This window comes from Sceloporus occidentalis, unplaced genomic scaffold (genome assembly GCF_023333645.1).
Source record: "Sceloporus occidentalis isolate IW3139 unplaced genomic scaffold, rSceOcc1.0.p SCAF_7, whole genome shotgun sequence".
Taxonomy (NCBI): domain Eukaryota; kingdom Metazoa; phylum Chordata; class Lepidosauria; order Squamata; family Phrynosomatidae; genus Sceloporus; species Sceloporus occidentalis.
The window spans coordinates 97,637,118-97,645,569 of NW_028316987.1; the positions used below are offsets into that span (position 1 = coordinate 97,637,118).

At 47.6% G+C, this 8,452-nt stretch overlaps 1 pseudogene; it reads right to left on the reverse strand.

Annotated features, from left to right (window-relative positions):
• Positions 1–4,865: 4,865 nt before the first annotated feature.
• Positions 4,866–7,314, reverse strand: LOC149310225 (GPI-linked NAD(P)(+)--arginine ADP-ribosyltransferase 1-like; annotated as a pseudogene).
• Between the last annotated feature and the right edge of the window lie 1,138 nt (positions 7,315–8,452).

An 8,452-nucleotide genomic window follows, 5' to 3' on the forward strand; every position in this document is an offset into this window, starting at 1 on the left:
ACAAACTCCCTTGGAGTGTAGTGGAGTCTCCTTCTTTGGAGGTCTTTAAACAGAGGCTGGATGGCCTTCTGTCAATGGGGATGCTTTGAATGAGAGTTCCTGCATGGCAGAAGAAGGGGGTGGGACTGGATCAGGGCTCTTTTTGGGGTCTCTTCCATCTCTAGGATTCTATGACTTTAACAAATGGGTTAGGAAATCAAATATACAGGGTGGATAGCAGTGGGGCCATTGAGGGTGTGCAAAGGGCTCAGACCACACCAAGTGATGCCCCAGAGGAGGGATGACACCCTGCCCTTCAGGGCTCCTCCACAGCCCAGCTTTCTCTTTCAGGAGAGTCTCCAGAGGAGGAGAAGGAAGGTCAAAGAGCCCCATCCCTGACCAAAAGCCTTGTCCCCTGAAACAGGTGACCCCCGGGGCAGGGATGGCACTGGAGGACAGCATGCAGAAAATAAAGGACGTGTCTGAAAAACACGCATGCCCTCCGACTGTCCTGGTTTGGTAAGGATAGTCCTGATCCATCCTTTCCCATCCCAATTCTTCCGCTGCTTTTGAACTGCCTCAGCTTCTCCTTGCACCTTTCCCCTTTATCCACAGCTTCCTTCAATGGCTGCAAACTGAATCCGAAATGCAAAAGCAATTTGTATTCCATTAAATCAGATCAGTATTCCATTAACTCCTCTGGCTTGTGCCTTCTTCCCTATTAACAACTTTTGCCACCTTGCCCACCCTCCGATGGCGCTTCGCCACAGATGTGTCCCAGTGTTATATTTGTGAAATGTTGGTGGGTATGAAATAACGGAGACCCATATGAATATTCAAGCAAATGTTGATGTTAATGAGGAAGTCCGTGAAGATTTTTTGGGACCCAGCATGATGTCTCGGGCTGAGTGTGGGAACAGGGCTCCTGAGACAAGGGTTCAAATCCCCATTTGGCCACCAAACCCACTGGGGAAGGCAATGTCAAAACCCACTCTGAACAAATCTTTCCAAGGAAGCCCTCTCATAGGTTTGCTTTAGGGTCGCCATAAGTTGCAAACAAATTGAAGGCATACAACAACAACAACAAAACAACAACCATGAAAAGGAAGTGGAAGAATGTTGTTGTTTTTAATAAAGGCTTGAAAAGAAGTATTAGATAATATTGCAAGAGTTTGGCTTCCTTTCCTTTAAATGCGTTGGCACAAGTCTTGGTTTTTGCAGAAAAAGCCACGGCGGCAGAGAAGAGCCAAACAGAACTTTTCTGCTGCGGAGCTTTTCTGAGAATCCTTGCGATCGGAAACGGCGCTCAGGAAACAACGCCAGGAAGCCTCTTGCTGGGCCTGAGGTTAAATCAGAGGGGAGCCTCTTTGCCTGACCTCAGTCACACCGAAGACGGACTCTTGTTTTCTGCTGCTCCAGAGAACAGGACCCAGAACAACGGATTCAAGCTCCAAGAAAAGAGATTCCAGCTCAACATTAGGAGGAACTTCCTGAGAGTAAGGGCTGTCCGACAGTGGAACACACTCCTTCCTCAGAGATTGTGGTGGAGTCTCCTTCCTTGGAGGTCTTTAAGCAGAGGCTGGATGGCCATCTGTCAATGGGGATGCTTTGATTGAGGAGAGTTCCTGCATGGCAGAAAGGGGTTGGACTGGAAGGCCCTTGTGGTCTCTTCCAGCTCAATGATTCTATGATTCTATGATTCCATGATGGATCTACTCTGCTCTCCATGGTCTAGATCTCTGGTGCCTCCAACTTTATTTCAGCATGTGAAGAAAGCAACACAGCAATCTTAGATTTCGCACCACAGAGGTGTGCAGGAGGAGCCCATTCCTTCCCTCCATCTCTGTGGTGTCAAATCTAAAAGCCCTGGTATCTACAGTTCTAGATGTTCAGATAACAGCAGCTGAAAGGGAAGAAGTGGAACCCATTCAGTCACTGATACAACAAATGGACAAGAAGAGTAAACCAAAACTAGCCAGCGGGTGATGCGCTCCATTCAGTTCTGCAAACGAAGCTGGGAACTTGGTTAATTTGAAGCTGGGATGGGGAATTAATTGCAAATGCAGAAGCTGCAGCCCCCTCTTCTCTCTACATCAAAACCCCCACCACCTTGCCATTGGCAAGGCCTGCGATCCCAGGTGGCTGTTCTGGTGGCGGCCTCAGAGGCTCCCCATTGACCCAAGGGCTCCAGAGAGGAGAAGGGCTCCCCAGAGAAGGAAAGGGGTTGGTACTCCAGGAGATAAGGGACCGGGAGCCGCACCTGTGGAGAGACAACGGAAAAGCAGAGTTAAGGCTGGAGTGGTGGAGGCACAGAGCCACCAAAATCTCAGTGGTTGCTACGTTTGGGCCTGGCATTCCCCATCTGCCAGTGTTAAAACAGAAACAAGGACGTCCCTCTTGGTTTTTCACTTTCCTTTCAGAAACAAAGCAGAGCGATGGAAGCTCAGCTCCTCCGACGCCCCATAGACTCACTTTTGGGGTGGGAAATGGCTTTGGGGGGCCAGTGGCCAGCCCCCAGTCCAGCAGAAGAGGCAACCACTGGCTTCCCTGACTGACTGGGGCAGATGGCAAGCATCCCAATAAAATGGAGAGGGACACCCCTGGTCTCCCCATGGCACACACAAAACCAGGGAGGCTACTGGCTTTTACAGAAAACAGGGTGGTATTTTTGGCTGGAGTTAGCTGCCCTGGAACCCAGATTGGGAGAGAGGCAGGAGACTAGATAAATAATAGAAGATGAATGGATGGAGAGAGAGAGAGAGAGATGCCCAAAGGCCTAAACTGGTTGGGTAGTCACCATAGGGAACAGTTACTTGACTAGAGGTCTCCTGAAAAATAGTCTTGCTTGAAAGTGCTGTTCTTGGTCCCTAAGTGACAGTCCAGACCTAGCAAAAGTTGTGTCCCTCATCCAGCAGTGAAAGAAAGTGGCAGTGAAACACACCAGGGCATGTAAGAGTTGTCTTCTTTGATGGAAGCTGTCCTCCTAGCATCCGGTCTCCTTCTGCGGCCCGTCGGAGGTTCCCTAGAAACCCACAAAGAAGACATGAAAGTGACCTGCAAGACCAGGCACTGTTCAAGTATATCCAGATCCAGGGAAGCCCTAGTGCCACTCTATTCTGTTTTGGCCAGTCCTCACCAGGAATAATCCTGTGTCCAGTTCTGGGCACCACAGTTTTCCATAATGACATTGACAAGCTGGAGCATATCCAGAGGATGGTAACCAGGATGGTCAAAGGTTTGGAAACCATCCTTGACCAAGAATGACTAGGGATCTGGATAATAATATGTTCAGCTTGGAGATGGGAAAACTGAGAGGTGACATGACAGCCATCTTTAAATATCTGAAGGGATGTCACCATGTAGAAGATGGAGTCAGCTTGTTTTTTGCATCTCCAGAGACTGGAACAAGAACCAATAGATTTGAGTGAAAAGAAAAGAGATTCCACCATCAACATTAGCAACATCAGCACCTAAGAAAATATTCAGGGGCAGCCATGCTGGCCATACAGCAAAGAAAAGCTCTATGATTCTATGGACAACTGAGGACAGATCCATTCCTTGGCCAATCTGTGTTTCCTCAGAGTCATAGAATCCTAGGGTTGGAAGAGACCCCAAGAAGGGCCCTGATCCAGTCCTGCCCCCTTCTTCTGCCATGCAGGAACTCTATGTCAAAGCATCCCCATTTTGACAGATGGCCATCCAGCCTCTTTTAAAAGACCTCCAAGGAAGGAGACTCCATTGCACTCTGAGGAAGGAGTGTGTTGCACTGTTCCTTACCCTCAGGAGGTTCCTCCTAATGTTTAGGTGGAATCTCTTTTCCTGCAGTTTACATCCATTGCTCCATTGCGTCCTATTCTCTGGAGCAGCAGAAAAGAAGTTTGCTCCATCCACAATATGGCACCCCTTCAGATTTTTAAACATGGCTATCATATCACCTCTTAACCTTCTCTTCTCCAGGCTAAATATCCCCAGCATCTCCCTAAGTCTCTCCTTATAGGGCTCCATGGTTTCCAGACCTTTCACCATTTTAGTCTCCCTCCTTTGGACACATGGCTCCAGTTTCTCAATGTCCTTTTCGAATTGTGGTGCCAAGAACTGGACACAGGATTATTCCAGGTGGGGCCTGACCAAAGCAGAATAGAGTGGCACTATTACTTCTCTTGATCTAGACACTATACTTTTATTGATGCAGCCTAAAATTGCATTGGCCTTGTTAGCTGCCACATTGCACTGTTGACTCATGTTCAACTTGTGGTCTACTTGGACTCCCAGATCCCTTTCACATGTAGTTTCATTCATCCAGGTGTCCCCCATAATCCTATATCTGTGCATTTCATTTTTCTGCCCTAAGTGCAGTACCTGACATTTCTCCGTGTTGAATTTCATTTTGTTAGCTTTGCCTCAGCTTTCTAGTCTGTTCAGGTCATTTTGAACGTTAATCCTGTCCTCTGGAGTATTAGCTACTCCTCCTAATTTGGTGTCATCTGCAAATTTGATAAGTATGCCCCCAGTTCTGTTGTCCAGGTCATTGATAAAGATGTTGAATAGCACTGGACCCAGGACAGAGCTCCACTGGACACCCCACTGGTCACTTCCCTCCAGGAGGAAAAGGAGCCATTGTTGAGCACCCTCTGGGTTCCATGTAACAGTTGCCTTGTCTAGTCCACCTTTTACAAGCTTGTTTGCAGGAATGTCATGGGAACCTTGTCAAAGGCCTTACTGAGATCAAGATCTACTATATCCATAGCATTCCCTTCATCTACCAAGATGGTAATTTTGTCAAAGAAAGAGATTAGGTTTGTCTGGCATGACTTCTTTCTCTGAAACCCATGTTGACTTTTTGTGATGATGGCATTGCCTTCTAGATGTTCACAGACTCTCTGTTTAATGATATGCTCCAGAATCTTTCCTGGGATTGATCTCAGACTAACTGGACGATCATTGTTGGCATCCTCTTTCTTCCCCTTTTTGAAGATGGGGACAACGTTTGCCCTCCTCCATCTGCTGGGATTTCTCCTCTTTTCCAGGAGTCCTCAAAGACTATTGCCTATTGAAGTGCTGTCGTTGTGTATTCCTGCATGGCTGAAGGAGGTTGGGTTACATTTCCCTTGGGATCCCTTCTGGCTCTAAGATCCTAATACTTTTTTCTAGGATTCAATAGAGGAGAAAGTTCTGCTTTTTCTGCAAGAGCTCCTGACGTTGTTAGGCTTGCTTTTTTACTGTTATCTGGATTTCAGGGCACCTAAAAAGAAGGTGAGGCTCAACAGGGACGTGTGGATCAGTACCAAGCAGAGAGGACCCATCCTAAGGCCTTGTAAGCCTCCAGCCCCAGGCGTCGCGTTGCGTCTTGGGCTCTTACCGCTCTTAGAGCCACAGTTGAAGTTGCTGTGCTTCCCATTGGCCTTTAGCTCAATGTAGGTACCAGTTCTCTCCTTTCTGACGTCTGCAACTCTGAACGTTTCGTAGGGAGGGATGAGGACCTCCTTTTGATGTGGTAAAAAGGAGAATCCGGTGATGTTGACTCCGAGGCAGGTCTCAATGGTGAAGAAGGTGTCATTGCCAAAGGCCTCTGCAACCGTCCTGTTCATCGACGAAGAAGCAAACTGTCCAAAGCGGACGGGCTGGTTCTGGTCGGAGACGGTGAAGCGTATGTCTTTAATCCCACGATACACGGTGTAGCAAGGACTGCTCCAGGTCTTCACGATCTGAAGGGCTTTTGTCAGGAGAAAGTGGAAGCGCTTGAAGCGGAAGCTGTCGCAGTATTCGTAGCTGGATTTCCCACCTTCTCTTACGGCTGCGTTGAAGTCTTGGTACAAATTGCCACTGTGGCTGTACGCTGTGATGGCAGCCGCAAAGATGTCGTCAATTTTTTGGGACGGTTTCAGCGAGTTCTTCCTCTCATTCCATGTGGAAACTGACAGTTTCCAGATGTGGGCCTACTGTCCTTCGAAAACAGGGTCACTCTGAGTTGAGCTCACCTCACAGCCGTTATATTGGTCATCGAAAGAATTGGGGGCCATGTCAAGGGACACATCCGTAACACCGAAGACCTGAGAAGAAACATAAAACACAGGTCATAGAAGCTTAGAGACGGAAGAGACCCCAAAATGAGACTCCAACCTCCTCCTTCTTCCACGCAGGAAGACCCCATCCAAGTCCTCCTCTCTGGGACAGATGGACATCCATCCTCTGTGTGAAAACAGCCTCCAAAGAAGGAGGTCTTGGAGATGTCTCATCCACAGGACTGCCATGAGTTGAGGTCAGACTCATGCAATCCTACAGTTGGAAGAGACCCCCAAAGGACATCCAGTTCAACCTTCTCCTGCCATGCAGGAACTCACAATCAAAGCCTTCCTCCCTGGGAAAGATGGCCACCCAGCCTCCATTTAAAAACATCCTCCAAAGAATGAGACTCCACAGCTCTCCATCGAGTTAATGTGTTCAGCATAGCTAGACCGGGCAAGGCTTGGGTCCGAAACAGACAGGCCAAAAGGATCACGGCTGGGCCACACTGGTGCCATTTGTGCCACGACCACAGCAACCGCATGCACCCAAAGCCAGTCCAGGCCATCACTGCAGTCCTGAAGTGGGAACTGAATTTTTCCGCTCCTTATGGGCCCAGTTCTTTCCAAATGCCATAGCATTGGCGTGGCTCCCAGCCACGTTTGGGACATGCGTTGTCTAAACGGCACGCCCCAGAAAGCGCAGCATTTGGCTTGTCTGTTTCAAGCCTTAGTGGCCACCAAGTCATCAGATGGGACTGGAAGCCACCCTCCTCCTCCTGTTACCAATGAGCAGATGCTCAGTCAAGAAGACTGGCCTTAAAGGCAGAGTGACCAGTTGTCCTCACTGCAAAATAGGACAAGGCACCACAAAGTGTAGGAAACACAAGAATAATGTAAAGCATTACACAAATAAAAGCTAAAAAGATTAACGTGCAAATAAACTCATTCCATAGGGCTTATTAACAGCTATATTACCTATACTGTGGTTTTTGATGTACTCAGCCATATTTTTCTGATGAACCTACATTTCTTAAAATGCTATGTTGTCTTGCAATAGACTTAATAGAACTCTGAGCACAACAAACGCAACTCTCAGAATCCCATAGGACTGAGCTGTGGCAGTTAAAGTGGTGTCAAACCAGATTATTTCTGCAGTGTGGATGCAGCAAGACCCCAGAGCCGAAGAGGATCCAGCTCCATCAGACCCACCTTTTCCCTCCATCTCTCCCCGTCTCTTTGCGGTCCCTTTGTACCTGATTTTTTGCTTCTATGAAAAGTCCCACCAGATGAAGCGCCAGAAACATTTGGAGAGGAGGCATGGCCATTGTTTGCACCTAAAAAATACAAGAGACAAGTAGGGAATAAGAAGGTCCATATGTTTTTCTTTAGGGGCCATTCAGACTACCTTTTACCCCAGTTCAGGAACCGGATTAAAAGCGGGAAGTTCATACTGGCCCCAATTCTTCTACACCCAAATCTGACACTTGCACACCAGTTCAGGGGCAAATGCCTCTTGGCGTGGGTCTTTTGAAAGCGGAGTTTAACCTGTATCTTTTGAGAAAAAACGGGTCCCGACAAATATGAATTTCGTCCCGTCAAGATCAGGTCAAGTCCAGGGAAAGGAATAGGTCAGAGGGAGGAGGAGGGCAGAACATTCCTTCCCTTCCTCAGGGTAAAGGAGGAGGAGGAGGAGGAGGAGGAGGAGGAAGGAGCCGGAAGAAGGGTGCCATGAAGGGCAGAATCAAGGTAAAGGAGGAGCAGGAGGAAGGGTCAAATTCAGGGGAGGGATTAGGCCAGAGGAGGGCAGAGGGCGGAACATGCCTTCGCTCTCACCGGCAGCTTTCTCTCTCTCTCTCTCTCTCTCTCTCTCTCTTTTGTATTTTTATTTTGACAGACTATGCACATACTTCTAGAAGTAGATACATATATCGATGGAATGTGCGTCTGCTTGTGCTACTTTCCCTTTTTTTTTGCTTTCTCCCGGAACGGCACCTCATTTTGCAAGAGGCTTTTTCCCTAAATTATTGCTTATATCCGAATGTTACAAATGGCCCCATACAGACAGGCCAAAATCAAGCTGCTTCGGGTCACTTTGGAGGTATGCTGTTTAAATGATGCATGCATACTAAGAGTCCAGAAATTGCAGCAAAGTTACGCTCTAGTCCTTAGTACTGGATTATGGCTTTGGTGCAGCTTCTGGACTCTTGGTATGTATGCATCATTTAAACACTATCCCTCCAAAGTGACCCGAAGCAGCTTTATTTCGGCCTGTCTGCATGGGGCCATTTGTTTCTCTTTCGGTTTATCAAATTGATACAGAATGCTTTTGCTACATATGTGCATTGTAAGGCATTTGGGGTGGCAATCGGGGAAATCCGAGGATGCAGAGATGATGAATTATTATTATTATTATTATTATTATTATTATTATTTGTATGTGTATGTGAGACATTCTGGGGTGGCAAAGC